This window comes from Engystomops pustulosus, chromosome 4 (genome assembly GCF_040894005.1).
Source record: "Engystomops pustulosus chromosome 4, aEngPut4.maternal, whole genome shotgun sequence".
Taxonomy (NCBI): Eukaryota; Metazoa; Chordata; class Amphibia; order Anura; family Leptodactylidae; genus Engystomops; species Engystomops pustulosus.
Genome location: NC_092414.1, coordinates 134,856,816 through 134,874,207, shown reverse-complemented (window position 1 = coordinate 134,874,207; position 17,392 = coordinate 134,856,816).

The following is a 17,392-nucleotide window of genomic DNA, read 5'->3' as shown; positions in this document are numbered from 1 at the left end:
TCCTCCTCTCACTTCCTCCCACAGCCTGTACCCCCTATTTTGACTCCTCCTCCTCCTTTAACCTGGACCCCCCCCCCCGTTCACCCCCAAATTCCGTCCTCTTCCTCTCACTTCCTCCCACAGCCTGTACCCCCTATTTTGACTCCTCCTCCTTTAACCTGTACCCGCCCCATTTTCCCTCCACCCTTGGCCTGTACCCACTATTTTGACTCCTCCTCCTTTACCTGGACCCCTCCCCCTCACTTTCCCTCCTCCTGCTCCCACAGCCTGTACCCCCTATTTTGACTCCTCCTCCTCCTTTAACCTGGACCCCTCCCCCTCACTTTCCCTCCTCCTGCTCCCACAGCCTGTACCCCCTATTTTGACTCCTCCTCCTCCTTTAACCTGGACCCCCCATTTTCCTCACCCCCCCTCCTTCCTCCTTTGGCCTGTACCCCCTATTTTGACTCCTCCTCCTTTAACCTGGAACCCCCCCCCCCCCCGTTCACCCCCAAATTCCGTCCTCCTCCTCTCACTTCCTCCCACAGCCTGTACCCCCTATTTTGACTCCTCCTCCTCCTTTAACCTGGACCCCTCCCCCTCACTTTCCCTCCTCCTGCTCCCACAGCCTGTACCCCCTATTTTGACTCCTCCTCCTCCTTTAACCTGGACCCCCCATTTTCCTCACCCCCCCTCCTTCCTCCTTTGGCCTGTACCCCCTATTTTGACTCCTCCTCCTTTAACCTGGAACCCCCCCCCCCGTTCACCCCCAAATTCCGTCCTCCTCCTCTCACTTCCTCCCACAGCCTGTACCCCCTATTTTGACTCCTCCTCCTCCTTTAACCTGGACCCCCCCCCCCGTTCACCCCCAAATTCCGTCCTCCTCCTCTCACTTCCTCCCACAGCCTGTACCCCCTATTTTGACTCCTCCTCCTCCTTTAACCTGGACCCCCCCCCCCCGTTCACCCCCAAATTCCGTCCTCTTCCTCTCACTTCCTCCCACAGCCTGTACCCCCTATTTTGACTCCTCCTCCTCCTTTAACCTGGACCCCCCCCCCCATTTTCCTCACCCCCCCTCCCCCCTCCTTTGGCCTGTACCCCCTATTTTGACTCCTCCTCCTTTAACCTGTACCTCCCCCCTCCACCCCCAAATTCCGTCCTCCTCCTCTCACTTCCTCCCACAGCCTGTACCCCCTATTTTGACTCCTCCTCCTTTAACCTGTACCCGCCCCATTTTCCCTCCACCCTTGGCCTGTACCCACTATTTTGACTCCTCCTCCTCCTCCTTTACCTGGACCCCTCCCCCTCACTTTCCCTCCTCCTGCTCCCACAGCCTGTACCCCCTATTTTGACTCCTCCTCCTCCTTTAACCTGGACCCCCCCCCCCATTTTCCTCACCCCCCCTCCTTCCTCCTTTGGCCTGTACCCCCTATTTTGACTCCTCCTCCTTTAACCTGGAACCCCCCCCCCCCGTTCACCCCCAAATTCCGTCCTCCTCCTCTCACTTCCTCCCACAGCCTGTACCCCCTATTTTGACTCCTCCTCCTCCTTTAACCTCGACCCCTCCCCCTCACTTTCCCTCCTCCTGCTCCCACAGCCTGTACCCCCTATTTTGACTCCTCCTCCTCCTTTAACCTGGACCCCCCATTTTCCTCACCCCCCCTCCTTCCTCCTTTGGCCTGTACCCCCTATTTTGACTCCTCCTCCTTTAACCTGGAACCCCCCCCCCCCCGTTCACCCCCAAATTCCGTCCTCCTCCTCTCACTTCCTCCCACAGCCTGTACCCCCTATTTTGACTCCTCCTCCTCCTTTAACCTGGACCCCCCCCCCCGTTCACCCCCAAATTCCGTCCTCCTCCTCTCACTTCCTCCCACAGCCTGTACCCCCTATTTTGACTCCTCCTCCTCCTTTAACCTGGACCCCCCCCCCCCCCGTTCACCCCCAAATTCCGTCCTCCTCCTCTCACTTCCTCCCACAGCCTGTACCCACTATTTTGACTCCTCCTCCTCCTCCTTTACCTGGACCCCTCCCCCTCACTTTCCCTCCTCCTGCTCCCACAGCCTGTACCCCCTATTTTGACTCCTCCTCCTTTAACCTGTACCCACCCCATTTTCCCTCCCTCTCCCACTTTCTAAACTCCTCCCTTAGCCCATAGCTCCCACTTTGACTCCTCCTCCCTTAACCTGTACCCCACCACATTCCAGCCCCATACATTTTTTAACAACTACCCAATGGTTGTTAAACAGGACGGTGGGTCATGACATTAATCATATGATATTATATTTTGGTGCACTGGCGGGATTCGAACTCACGACCTTGAGCACGGCAGGCGGGAACCTTACCAATGAGCTATACTCAAGTACTGTCAACCTATTAAGATGTATTGGACTTAGCTCGCCGGTAATGTTCTCGCCTGCCATGCTCAGGGTCATTGGTTCGAAACCTGTCAGTACTGCTATTGACTTTTGAATCTTACATGTCCCCAGAGACTATGTATTAAGCTGTGTATTTTTTATGTATACAGAAGTTGATTTAATTTTATAGCAAAAAAAGATCTCCAAAAAAAGGTGCAACTCTGTGTAGCTCACTGGTAATGCTCCTGTCTGCCATGCTCAAGGTCGTGAGTTCGAATCCCATCAGTGCTGCATGTTGACTTGCAACAATGGACATGGTTCCAGAGCCTATTTTATTAGGCATGCCTAGCAAGTCTCTCTTTTTATGAATTCATTTTAGTAGATTTTTTCAAATACTTTATAAAATTGACAATATGCTTGCATAAAGCTAGATATCCGAGAAGATACAGCTCTGTAGGCCAGTGTATTAGCTTCCAGTCAAACTTGCAGTATTGAAACTTTTGTTTTAAGAAAATCAGGTCCTTCACAGTTGTTTTGGTTGATTTCATTTTATAGCAAAAAAGATCTCCAAAAATGGTACATCTCTGTATAGCTCACTGGTAATGCTCATGTCTGCCATGCTCGAGGTCGTGAGTTCGAATCCCATCAGTGCCACATGTTGACTTGCAGAATTGGACGTGTTCCCGGAGCCTATTCGCTTAGGCGTGCATGGCGAGGTTCTCTTTTGATGAATTCATTTTAGTTGATTTTTTCAAATACTTTATAAAATTGACAATATGCTTGCATAAAGCTAGATATCCGAGAAGATACAGCTCTGTAGGCCAGTGTATTAGCTTCCAGTCAAACTTGCAGTATTGAAACTTTTGTTTAAAGAAAATCGGGCCCTACACAGTAGCTGAGTCTATAGCTCACTGGTAAGGCTCTCGCCTGCCGTGCTCAAGGTCGTGGGTTCGAATCCCGTCGGTGCCGCATGATGTTGTCCTCTGAAAATGACATATCCAAGGAGCTCATCCTTAAGGTAAGTGTGTGTGGTACAGTCTACTTGGAGAGTAAGGCATGTGGGGGATTAAAGCTTAAGGGAAGAGGAAGCGTTGGGAAAATGGTTAAGGGGTGGAGAGATAGGGGAGGAGGAGTTAAAGAAGGGGCAGGACAGGCTAAGGGAGGGAAAGTGGAGAGCTAGGCTAAGGGAGGAGGAGTTAAAGTGGGGGCAGGACAGGCTAAGGGAGGGAAAGTGGAGAGATAGCCTAAGGGAGGAGGAGTTAAAGTGGGGGCGGGACAGGCTAAGGGAGGGAAAGTGGAGAGATAGCCTAAGGGAGGAGGAGTTAAAGTGGGGGCAGTACAGGCTAAGGGAGAGATAGTGGAGAGATAGCCTAAGGGAGGAGGAGTTAAAGTGGGGGCAGTACAGGCTAAGGGAGAGATAGTGGAGAGATAGCCTAAGGGAGGAGGAGTTAAAGTGGGGGCAGGACAGGCTAAGGGAGGTACAGCGGAGAGATAGCCTAAGGGAGGAGGAGTTAAAGTGGGGACAGGACAGGCTAAGGGAGGTACAGCGGAGAGATAGCCTAAGGGAGGAGGAGTTAAAGTGGGGGCAGGAGAGGCTAAGGGAGGGAAAGTGGAGAGCTAGCCTAAGGGAGGAGGAGTTAAAGTGGGGGCAGGACAGGCTAAGGGAGGGAAAGTGGAGAGATAGCCTAAGGGAGGAGGAGTTAAAGTGGGGGCAGGACAGGCTAAGGAAGAGGTAGGGGAGAGATAGCCTAAGGGAGGAGGAGTTAAAGTGGGGGCAGGACAGGCTAAGGGAGAGCTAGTGGAGAGATAGCCTAAGGGAGGAGGAGTTAAAGTGGGGGCAGGACAGGCTAAGGAAGAGGTAGGGGAGAGATAGCCTAAGGGAGGAGGAGTTAAAGTGGGGGCAGGACAGGCTAAGGGAGAGATAGTGGAGAGATAGCCTAAGGGAGGAGGAGTTAAAGTGGGGGCAGGACAGGCTAAGGGAGGTACAGCGGAGAGATAGCCTAAGGGAGGAGGAGTTAAAGTGGGGGCAGGACAGGCTAAGGGAGGGACAGTTGAGGATATATCATTTTAGGTTATACCTTTTGACTCCTCCAGTCCGCCCAGCCTGTACCCCCACATTCCCTCATCCTACGCCTCCTCCTTCCCCCCTTATCCTATACCCCCCCCCCACCCCCACCCACCCAACACACACTACCAAAAAGAAGGTTCCTCCCCAAGTTTCCACGGTCTCCACCATACTCAGTATCCAAACTTTCTCTCCTCCGTAATCCTGCATCCCCCCCTTTCCCAATTAATCCCTTAGGCCTCTACCTCCCACTTTGATTCCTCCTTCAACCTGTACCCCCAACATTCCCTCCTCCTCCTCCATTAACTTGCACCCCCCCCCCAAACATTCCCTCCTCCTCCTCTCACAGCCTGTACCCCCTATTTTGACTCCTCCTCCTTTAACCTGGACCCCCCCCCCCGTTCACCCCCAAATTCCGTCCTCCTCCTCCTCTCACTTCCTCCCACAGCCTGTACCCCCTATTTTGACTCCTCCTCCTCCTTTAACCTGGACCCCCCCCCCCGTTCACCCCCAAATTCCGTCCTCTTCCTCTCACTTCCTCCCACAGCCTGTACCCCCTATTTTGACTCCTCCTCCTTTAACCTGTACCCGCCCCATTTTCCCTCCACCCTTGGCCTGTACCCACTATTTTGACTCCTCCTCCTTTACCTGGACCCCTCCCCCTCACTTTCCCTCCTCCTGCTCCCACAGCCTGTACCCCCTATTTTGACTCCTCCTCCTCCTTTAACCTGGACCCCCCCCCCCCATTTTCCTCACCCCCCCTCCTTCCTCCTTTGGCCTGTACCCCCTATTTTGACTCCTCCTCCTTTAACCTGGAACCCCCCCCCCGTTCACCCCCAAATTCCGTCCTCTTCCTCTCACTTCCTCCCACAGCCTGTACCCCCTATTTTGACTCCTCCTCCTCCTTTAACCTGGACCCCCCCCCCATTTTCCTCACCCCCCCTCCCCCCTCCTTTGGCCTGTACCCCCTATTTTGACTCCTCCTCCTTTAACCTGTACCTCCCCCCTCCACCCCCAAATTCCGTCCTCCTCCTCTCACTTCCTCCCACAGCCTGTACCCCCTATTTTGACTCCTCCTCCTTTAACCTGTACCCGCCCCATTTTCCCTCCACCCTTGGCCTGTACCCACTATTTTGACTCCTCCTCCTCCTCCTTTACCTGGACCCCTCCCCCTCACTTTCCCTCCTCCTGCTCCCACAGCCTGTACCCCCTATTTTGACTCCTCCTCCTCCTTTAACCTGGACCCCCCCCCCCCCATTTTCCTCACCCCCCCTCCTTCCTCCTTTGGCCTGTACCCCCTATTTTGACTCCTCCTCCTTTAACCTGGAACCCCCCCCCCCCCGTTCACCCCCAAATTCCGTCCTCCTCCTCTCACTTCCTCCCACAGCCTGTACCCCCTATTTTGACTCCTCCTCCTCCTTTAACCTGGACCCCTCCCCCTCACTTTCCCTCCTCCTGCTCCCACAGCCTGTACCCCCTATTTTGACTCCTCCTCCTCCTTTAACCTGGACCCCCCATTTTCCTCACCCCCCCTCCTTCCTCCTTTGGCCTGTACCCCCTATTTTGACTCCTCCTCCTTTAACCTGGAACCCCCCCCCCCCCCCGTTCACCCCCAAATTCCGTCCTCCTCCTCTCACTTCCTCCCACAGCCTGTACCCCCTATTTTGACTCCTCCTCCTTTTACCTGGACCCCCCCCCCCCGTTCACCCCCAAATTCCGTCCTCCTCCTCTCACTTCCTCCCACAGCCTGTACCCCCTATTTTGACTCCTCCTCCTCCTTTAACCTGGACCCCCCCCCCCCCCGTTCACCCCCAAATTCCGTCCTCCTCCTCTCACTTCCTCCCACAGCCTGTACCCCCTATTTTGACTCCTCCTCCTTTGACCTGGACCCGCCCCATTTTCCCTCCACCCTTGGCCTGTACCCACTATTTTGACTCCTCCTCCTCCTCCTTTACCTGGACCCCTCCCCCTCACTTTCCCTCCTCCTGCTCCCACAGCCTGTACCCCCTATTTTGACTCCTCCTCCTTTAACCTGTACCCACCCCATTTTCCCTCCCTCTCCCACTTTCTAAACTCCTCCCTTAGCCCATAGCTCCCACTTTGACTCCTCCTCCCTTAACCTGTACCCCACCACATTCCAGCCCCATACATTTTTTAACAACTACCCAATGGTTGTTAAACAGGACGGTGGGTCATGACATTAATCATATGATATTATATTTTGGTGCACTGGCGGGATTCGAACTCACGACCTTGAGCACGGCAGGCGGGAACCTTACCAATGAGCTATACTCAAGTACTGTCAACCTATTAAGATGTATTGGACTTAGCTCGCCGGTAATGTTCTCGCCTGCCATGCTCAGGGTCATTGGTTCGAAACCTGTCAGTACTGCTATTGACTTTTGAATCTTACATGTCCCCAGAGACTATGTATTAAGCTGTGTATTTTTTATGTATACAGAAGTTGATTTAATTTTATAGCAAAAAAAGATCTCCAAAAAAAGGTGCAACTCTGTGTAGCTCACTGGTAATGCTCCTGTCTGCCATGCTCAAGGTCGTGAGTTCGAATCCCATCAGTGCTGCATGTTGACTTGCAACAATGGACATGGTTCCAGAGCCTATTTTATTAGGCATGCCTAGCAAGTCTCTCTTTTTATGAATTCATTTTAGTAGATTTTTTCAAATACTTTATAAAATTGACAATATGCTTGCATAAAGCTAGATATCCGAGAAGATACAGCTCTGTAGGCCAGTGTATTAGCTTCCAGTCAAACTTGCAGTATTGAAACTTTTGTTTTAAGAAAATCAGGTCCTTCACAGTTGTTTTGGTTGATTTCATTTTATAGCAAAAAAGATCTCCAAAAATGGTACATCTCTGTATAGCTCACTGGTAATGCTCATGTCTGCCATGCTCGAGGTCGTGAGTTCGAATCCCATCAGTGCCACATGTTGACTTGCAGAATTGGACGTGTTCCCGGAGCCTATTCGCTTAGGCGTGCATGGCGAGGTTCTCTTTTGATGAATTCATTTTAGTTGATTTTTTCAAATACTTTATAAAATTGACAATATGCTTGCATAAAGCTAGATATCCGAGAAGATACAGCTCTGTAGGCCAGTGTATTAGCTTCCAGTCAAACTTGCAGTATTGAAACTTTTGTTTAAAGAAAATCGGGCCCTACACAGTAGCTGAGTCTATAGCTCACTGGTAAGGCTCTCGCCTGCCGTGCTCAAGGTCGTGGGTTCGAATCCCGTCGGTGCCGCATGATGTTGTCCTCTGAAAATGACATATCCAAGGAGCTCATCCTTAAGGTAAGTGTGTGTGGTACAGTCTACTTGGAGAGTAAGGCATGTGGGGGATTAAAGCTTAAGGGAAGAGGAAGCGTTGGGAAAATGGTTAAGGGGTGGAGAGATAGGGGAGGAGGAGTTAAAGAAGGGGCAGGACAGGCTAAGGGAGGGAAAGTGGAGAGCTAGGCTAAGGGAGGAGGAGTTAAAGTGGGGGCAGGACAGGCTAAGGGAGGGAAAGTGGAGAGATAGCCTAAGGGAGGAGGAGTTAAAGTGGGGGCGGGACAGGCTAAGGGAGGGAAAGTGGAGAGATAGCCTAAGGGAGGAGGAGTTAAAGTGGGGGCAGTACAGGCTAAGGGAGAGATAGTGGAGAGATAGCCTAAGGGAGGAGGAGTTAAAGTGGGGGCAGGACAGGCTAAGGGAGGTACAGCGGAGAGATAGCCTAAGGGAGGAGGAGTTAAAGTGGGGACAGGACAGGCTAAGGGAGGTACAGCGGAGAGATAGCCTAAGGGAGGAGGAGTTAAAGTGGGGGCAGGAGAGGCTAAGGGAGGGAAAGTGGAGAGCTAGCCTAAGGGAGGAGGAGTTAAAGTGGGGGCAGGACAGGCTAAGGGAGGGAAAGTGGAGAGATAGCCTAAGGGAGGAGGAGTTAAAGTGGGGGCAGGACAGGCTAAGGAAGAGGTAGGGGAGAGATAGCCTAAGGGAGGAGGAGTTAAAGTGGGGGCAGGACAGGCTAAGGGAGAGCTAGTGGAGAGATAGCCTAAGGGAGGAGGAGTTAAAGTGGGGGCAGGACAGGCTAAGGAAGAGGTAGGGGAGAGATAGCCTAAGGGAGGAGGAGTTAAAGTGGGGGCAGGACAGGCTAAGGGAGAGATAGTGGAGAGATAGCCTAAGGGAGGAGGAGTTAAAGTGGGGGCAGGACAGGCTAAGGGAGGTACAGCGGAGAGATAGCCTAAGGGAGGAGGAGTTAAAGTGGGGGCAGGACAGGCTAAGGGAGGGACAGTTGAGGATATATCATTTTAGGTTATACCTTTTGACTCCTCCAGTCCGCCCAGCCTGTACCCCCACATTCCCTCATCCTACGCCTCCTCCTTCCCCCCTTATCCTATACCCCCCCCCACCCCCACCCACCCAACACACACTACCAAAAAGAAGGTTCCTCCCCAAGTTTCCACGGTCTCCACCATACTCAGTATCCAAACTTTCTCTCCTCCGTAATCCTGCATCCCCCCCTTTCCCAATTAATCCCTTAGGCCTCTACCTCCCACTTTGATTCCTCCTTCAACCTGTACCCCCAACATTCCCTCCTCCTCCTCCATTAACTTGCACCCCCCCCCCAAACATTCCCTCCTCCTCCTCTCACAGCCTGTACCCCCTATTTTGACTCCTCCTCCTTTAACCTGGACCCCCCCCCCCCGTTCACCCCCAAATTCCGTCCTCCTCCTCCTCTCACTTCCTCCCACAGCCTGTACCCCCTATTTTGACTCCTCCTCCTCCTTTAACCTGGACCCCCCCCCCGTTCACCCCCAAATTCCGTCCTCTTCCTCTCACTTCCTCCCACAGCCTGTACCCCCTATTTTGACTCCTCCTCCTTTAACCTGTACCCGCCCCATTTTCCCTCCACCCTTGGCCTGTACCCACTATTTTGACTCCTCCTCCTTTACCTGGACCCCTCCCCCTCACTTTCCCTCCTCCTGCTCCCACAGCCTGTACCCCCTATTTTGACTCCTCCTCCTCCTTTAACCTGGACCCCCCCCCCCATTTTCCTCACCCCCCCTCCTTCCTCCTTTGGCCTGTACCCCCTATTTTGACTCCTCCTCCTTTAACCTGGAACCCCCCCCCCGTTCACCCCCAAATTCCGTCCTCCTCCTCTCACTTCCTCCCACAGCCTTTACCCCCTATTTTGACTCCTCCTCCTCCTTTAACCTGGACCCCCCCCCCCCCCCCCGTTCACCCCCAAATTCCGTCCTCTTCCTCTCACTTCCTCCCACAGCCTGTACCCCCTATTTTGACTCCTCCTCCTCCTTTAACCTGGACCCCCCCCCCCCATTTTCCTCACCCCCCCTCCCCCCTCCTTTGGCCTGTACCCCCTATTTTGACTCCTCCTCCTTTAACCTGTACCTCCCCCCTCCACCCCCAAATTCCGTCCTCCTCCTCTCACTTCCTCCCACAGCCTGTACCCCCTATTTTGACTCCTCCTCCTTTAACCTGTACCCGCCCCATTTTCCCTCCACCCTTGGCCTGTACCCACTATTTTGACTCCTCCTCCTCCTCCTTTACCTGGACCCCTCCCCCTCACTTTCCCTCCTCCTGCTCCCACAGCCTGTACCCCCTATTTTGACTCCTCCTCCTCCTTTAACCTGGACCCCCCCCCCCCCATTTTCCTCACCCCCCCTCCTTCCTCCTTTGGCCTGTACCCCCTATTTTGACTCCTCCTCCTTTAACCTGGAACCCCCCCCCCCGTTCACCCCCAAATTCCGTCCTCCTCCTCTCACTTCCTCCCACAGCCTGTACCCCCTATTTTGACTCCTCCTCCTCCTTTAACCTGGACCCCTCCCCCTCACTTTCCCTCCTCCTGCTCCCACAGCCTGTACCCCCTATTTTGACTCCTCCTCCTCCTTTAACCTGGACCCCCCATTTTCCTCACCCCCCTCCTTCCTCCTTTGGCCTGTACCCCCTATTTTGACTCCTCCTCCTTTAACCTGGAACCCCCCCCCCCCGTTCACCCCCAAATTCCGTCCTCCTCCTCTCACTTCCTCCCACAGCCTGTACCCCCTATTTTGACTCCTCCTCCTCCTTTAACCTGGACCCCCCCCCCCCGTTCACCCCCAAATTCCGTCCTCCTCCTCTCACTTCCTCCCACAGCCTGTACCCCCTATTTTGACTCCTCCTCCTCCTTTAACCTGGACCCCCCCCCCCCCGTTCACCCCCAAATTCCGTCCTCCTCCTCTCACTTCCTCCCACAGCCTGTACCCCCTATTTTGACTCCTCCTCCTTTGACCTGGACCCGCCCCATTTTCCCTCCACCCTTGGCCTGTACCCACTATTTTGACTCCTCCTCCTCCTCCTTTACCTGGACCCCTCCCCCTCACTTTCCCTCCTCCTGCTCCCACAGCCTGTACCCCCTATTTTGACTCCTCCTCCTTTAACCTGTACCCACCCCATTTTCCCTCCCTCTCCCACTTTCTAAACTCCTCCCTTAGCCCATAGCTCCCACTTTGACTCCTCCTCCCTTAACCTGTACCCCACCACATTCCAGCCCCATACATTTTTTAACAACTACCCAATGGTTGTTAAACAGGACGGTGGGTCATGACATTAATCATATGATATTATATTTTGGTGCACTGGCGGGATTCGAACTCACGACCTTGAGCACGGCAGGCGGGAACCTTACCAATGAGCTATACTCAAGTACTGTCAACCTATTAAGATGTATTGGACTTAGCTCGCCGGTAATGTTCTCGCCTGCCATGCTCAGGGTCATTGGTTCGAAACCTGTCAGTACTGCTATTGACTTTTGAATCTTACATGTCCCCAGAGACTATGTATTAAGCTGTGTATTTTTTATGTATACAGAAGTTGATTTAATTTTATAGCAAAAAAAGATCTCCAAAAAAAGGTGCAACTCTGTGTAGCTCACTGGTAATGCTCCTGTCTGCCATGCTCAAGGTCGTGAGTTCGAATCCCATCAGTGCTGCATGTTGACTTGCAACAATGGACATGGTTCCAGAGCCTATTTTATTAGGCATGCCTAGCAAGTCTCTCTTTTTATGAATTCATTTTAGTAGATTTTTTCAAATACTTTATAAAATTGACAATATGCTTGCATAAAGCTAGATATCCGAGAAGATACAGCTCTGTAGGCCAGTGTATTAGCTTCCAGTCAAACTTGCAGTATTGAAACTTTTGTTTTAAGAAAATCAGGTCCTTCACAGTTGTTTTGGTTGATTTCATTTTATAGCAAAAAAGATCTCCAAAAATGGTACATCTCTGTATAGCTCACTGGTAATGCTCATGTCTGCCATGCTCGAGGTCGTGAGTTCGAATCCCATCAGTGCCACATGTTGACTTGCAGAATTGGACGTGTTCCCGGAGCCTATTCGCTTAGGCGTGCATGGCGAGGTTCTCTTTTGATGAATTCATTTTAGTTGATTTTTTCAAATACTTTATAAAATTGACAATATGCTTGCATAAAGCTAGATATCCGAGAAGATACAGCTCTGTAGGCCAGTGTATTAGCTTCCAGTCAAACTTGCAGTATTGAAACTTTTGTTTAAAGAAAATCGGGCCCTACACAGTAGCTGAGTCTATAGCTCACTGGTAAGGCTCTCGCCTGCCGTGCTCAAGGTCGTGGGTTCGAATCCCGTCGGTGCCGCATGATGTTGTCCTCTGAAAATGACATATCCAAGGAGCTCATCCTTAAGGTAAGTGTGTGTGGTACAGTCTACTTGGAGAGTAAGGCATGTGGGGGATTAAAGCTTAAGGGAAGAGGAAGCGTTGGGAAAATGGTTAAGGGGTGGAGAGATAGGGGAGGAGGAGTTAAAGAAGGGGCAGGACAGGCTAAGGGAGGGAAAGTGGAGAGCTAGGCTAAGGGAGGAGGAGTTAAAGTGGGGGCAGGACAGGCTAAGGGAGGGAAAGTGGAGAGATAGCCTAAGGGAGGAGGAGTTAAAGTGGGGGCGGGACAGGCTAAGGGAGGGAAAGTGGAGAGATAGCCTAAGGGAGGAGGAGTTAAAGTGGGGGCAGGACAGGCTAAGGGAGAGATAGTGGAGAGATAGCCTAAGGGAGGAGGAGTTAAAGTGGGGGCAGGACAGGCTAAGGGAGGTACAGCGGAGAGATAGCCTAAGGGAGGAGGAGTTAAAGTGGGGACAGGACAGGCTAAGGGAGGTACAGCGGAGAGATAGCCTAAGGGAGGAGGAGTTAAAGTGGGGGCAGGAGAGGCTAAGGGAGGGAAAGTGGAGAGCTAGCCTAAGGGAGGAGGAGTTAAAGTGGGGGCAGGACAGGCTAAGGGAGGGAAAGTGGAGAGATAGCCTAAGGGAGGAGGAGTTAAAGTGGGGGCAGGACAGGCTAAGGAAGAGGTAGGGGAGAGATAGCCTAAGGGAGGAGGAGTTAAAGTGGGGGCAGGACAGGCTAAGGGAGAGCTAGTGGAGAGATAGCCTAAGGGAGGAGGAGTTAAAGTGGGGGCAGGACAGGCTAAGGAAGAGGTGGGGGCAGGACAGGCTAAGGAAGAGGTAGGGGAGAGATAGCCTAAGGGAGGAGGAGTTAAAGTGGGGGCAGGACAGGCTAAGGGAGAGATAGTGGAGAGATAGCCTAAGGGAGGAGGAGTTAAAGTGGGGGCAGGACAGGCTAAGGGAGGTACAGCGGAGAGATAGCCTAAGGGAGGAGGAGTTAAAGTGGGGGCAGGACAGGCTAAGGGAGGGACAGTTGAGGATATATCATTTTAGGTTATACCTTTTGACTCCTCCAGTCCGCCCAGCCTGTACCCCCACATTCCCTCATCCTACGCCTCCTCCTTCCCCCCTTATCCTATACCCCCCCCCCACCCCCACCCACCCAACACACACTACCAAAAAGAAGGTTCCTCCCCAAGTTTCCACGGTCTCCACCATACTCAGTATCCAAACTTTCTCTCCTCCGTAATCCTGCATCCCCCCCTTTCCCAATTAATCCCTTAGGCCTCTACCTCCCACTTTGATTCCTCCTTCAACCTGTACCCCCAACATTCCCTCCTCCTCCTCCATTAACTTGCACCCCCCCCCCCAAACATTCCCTCCTCCTCCTCTCACAGCCTGTACCCCCTATTTTGACTCCTCCTCCTTTAACCTGGACCCCCCCCCCCGTTCACCCCCAAATTCCGTCCTCCTCCTCCTCTCACTTCCTCCCACAGCCTGTACCCCCTATTTTGACTCCTCCTCCTCCTTTAACCTGGACCCCCCCCCCGTTCACCCCCAAATTCCGTCCTCTTCCTCTCACTTCCTCCCACAGCCTGTACCCCCTATTTTGACTCCTCCTCCTTTAACCTGTACCCGCCCCATTTTCCCTCCACCCTTGGCCTGTACCCACTATTTTGACTCCTCCTCCTTTACCTGGACCCCTCCCCCTCACTTTCCCTCCTCCTGCTCCCACAGCCTGTACCCCCTATTTTGACTCCTCCTCCTCCTTTAACCTGGACCCCCCCCCCCATTTTCCTCACCCCCCCTCCTTCCTCCTTTGGCCTGTACCCCCTATTTTGACTCCTCCTCCTTTAACCTGGAACCCCCCCCCCGTTCACCCCCAAATTCCGTCCTCCTCCTCTCACTTCCTCCCACAGCCTTTACCCCCTATTTTGACTCCTCCTCCTCCTTTAACCTGGACCCCCCCCCCCCCGTTCACCCCCAAATTCCGTCCTCTTCCTCTCACTTCCTCCCACAGCCTGTACCCCCTATTTTGACTCCTCCTCCTCCTTTAACCTGGACCCCCCCCCCCATTTTCCTCACCCCCCCTCCCCCCTCCTTTGGCCTGTACCCCCTATTTTGACTCCTCCTCCTTTAACCTGTACCTCCCCCCTCCACCCCCAAATTCCGTCCTCCTCCTCTCACTTCCTCCCACAGCCTGTACCCCCTATTTTGACTCCTCCTCCTTTAACCTGTACCCGCCCCATTTTCCCTCCACCCTTGGCCTGTACCCACTATTTTGACTCCTCCTCCTCCTCCTTTACCTGGACCCCTCCCCCTCACTTTCCCTCCTCCTGCTCCCACAGCCTGTACCCCCTATTTTGACTCCTCCTCCTCCTTTAACCTGGACCCCCCCCCCCCATTTTCCTCACCCCCCCTCCTTCCTCCTTTGGCCTGTACCCCCTATTTTGACTCCTCCTCCTTTAACCTGGAACCCCCCCCCCCCCCGTTCACCCCCAAATTCCGTCCTCCTCCTCTCACTTCCTCCCACAGCCTGTACCCCCTATTTTGACTCCTCCTCCTCCTTTAACCTGGACCCCTCCCCCTCACTTTCCCTCCTCCTGCTCCCACAGCCTGTACCCCCTATTTTGACTCCTCCTCCTCCTTTAACCTGGACCCCCCATTTTCCTCACCCCCCCTCCTTCCTCCTTTGGCCTGTACCCCCTATTTTGACTCCTCCTCCTTTAACCTGGAACCCCCCCCCCCGTTCACCCCCAAATTCCGTCCTCCTCCTCTCACTTCCTCCCACAGCCTGTACCCCCTATTTTGACTCCTCCTCCTCCTTTAACCTGGACCCCCCCCCCGTTCACCCCCAAATTCCGTCCTCCTCCTCTCACTTCCTCCCACAGCCTGTACCCCCTATTTTGACTCCTCCTCCTCCTTTAACCTGGACCCCCCCCCCCCCCGTTCACCCCCAAATTCCGTCCTCCTCCTCTCACTTCCTCCCACAGCCTGTACCCCCTATTTTGACTCCTCCTCCTTTGACCTGGACCCGCCCCATTTTCCCTCCACCCTTGGCCTGTACCCACTATTTTGACTCCTCCTCCTCCTCCTTTACCTGGACCCCTCCCCCTCACTTTCCCTCCTCCTGCTCCCACAGCCTGTACCCCCTATTTTGACTCCTCCTCCTTTAACCTGTACCCACCCCATTTTCCCTCCCTCTCCCACTTTCTAAACTCCTCCCTTAGCCCATAGCTCCCACTTTGACTCCTCCTCCCTTAACCTGTACCCCACCACATTCCAGCCCCATACATTTTTTAACAACTACCCAATGGTTGTTAAACAGGACGGTGGGTCATGACATTAATCATATGATATTATATTTTGGTGCACTGGCGGGATTCGAACTCACGACCTTGAGCACGGCAGGCGGGAACCTTACCAATGAGCTATACTCAAGTACTGTCAACCTATTAAGATGTATTGGACTTAGCTCGCCGGTAATGTTCTCGCCTGCCATGCTCAGGGTCATTGGTTCGAAACCTGTCAGTACTGCTATTGACTTTTGAATCTTACATGTCCCCAGAGACTATGTATTAAGCTGTGTATTTTTTATGTATACAGAAGTTGATTTAATTTTATAGCAAAAAAAGATCTCCAAAAAAAGGTGCAACTCTGTGTAGCTCACTGGTAATGCTCCTGTCTGCCATGCTCAAGGTCGTGAGTTCGAATCCCATCAGTGCTGCATGTTGACTTGCAACAATGGACATGGTTCCAGAGCCTATTTTATTAGGCATGCCTAGCAAGTCTCTCTTTTTATGAATTCATTTTAGTAGATTTTTCAAATACTTTATAAAATTGACAATATGCTTGCATAAAGCTAGATATCCGAGAAGATACAGCTCTGTAGGCCAGTGTATTAGCTTCCAGTCAAACTTGCAGTATTGAAACTTTTGTTTTAAGAAAATCAGGTCCTTCACAGTTGTTTTGGTTGATTTCATTTTATAGCAAAAAAGATCTCCAAAAATGGTACATCTCTGTATAGCTCACTGGTAATGCTCATGTCTGCCATGCTCGAGGTCGTGAGTTCGAATCCCATCAGTGCCACATGTTGACTTGCAGAATTGGACGTGTTCCCGGAGCCTATTCGCTTAGGCGTGCATGGCGAGGTTCTCTTTTGATGAATTCATTTTAGTTGATTTTTTCAAATACTTTATAAAATTGACAATATGCTTGCATAAAGCTAGATATCCGAGAAGATACAGCTCTGTAGGCCAGTGTATTAGCTTCCAGTCAAACTTGCAGTATTGAAACTTTCTCTCCTCCGTAATCCTGCATCCCCCCCTTTCCCAATTAATCCCTTAGGCCTCTACCTCCCACTTTGATTCCTCCTTCAACCTGTACCCCCAACATTCCCTCCTCCTCCTCCATTAACTTGCACCCCCCCCCCCAAACATTCCCTCCTCCTCCTCTCACAGCCTGTACCCCCTATTTTGACTCCTCCTCCTTTAACCTGGACCCCCCCCCCGTTCACCCCCAAATTCCGTCCTCCTCCTCCTCTCACTTCCTCCCACAGCCTGTACCCCCTATTTTGACTCCTCCTCCTCCTTTAACCTGGACCCCCCCCCCCCCCCCCGTTCACCCCCAAATTCCGTCCTCTTCCTCTCACTTCCTCCCACAGCCTGTACCCCCTATTTTGACTCCTCCTCCTTTAACCTGTACCCGCCCCATTTTCCCTCCACCCTTGGCCTGTACCCACTATTTTGACTCCTCCTCCTTTACCTGGACCCCTCCCCCTCACTTTCCCTCCTCCTGCTCCCACAGCCTGTACCCCCTATTTTGACTCCTCCTCCTCCTTTAACCTGGACCCCCCCCCCCATTTTCCTCACCCCCCCTCCTTCCTCCTTTGGCCTGTACCCCCTATTTTGACTCCTCCTCCTTTAACCTGGAACCCCCCCCCCGTTCACCCCCAAATTCCGTCCTCCTCCTCTCACTTCCTCCCACAGCCTTTACCCCCTATTTTGACTCCTCCTCCTCCTTTAACCTGGACCCCCCCCCCCCCCCCGTTCACCCCCAAATTCCGTCCTCTTCCTCTCACTTCCTCCCACAGCCTGTACCCCCTATTTTGACTCCTCCTCCTCCTTTAACCTGGACCCCCCCCCCCATTTTCCTCACCCCCCCTCCCCCCTCCTTTGGCCTGTACCCCCTATTTTGACTCCTCCTCCTTTAACCTGTACCTCCCCCCTCCACCCCCAAATTCCGTCCTCCTCCTCTCACTTCCTCCCACAGCCTGTACCCCCTATTTTGACTCCTCCTCCTTTAACCTGTACCCGCCCCATTTTCCC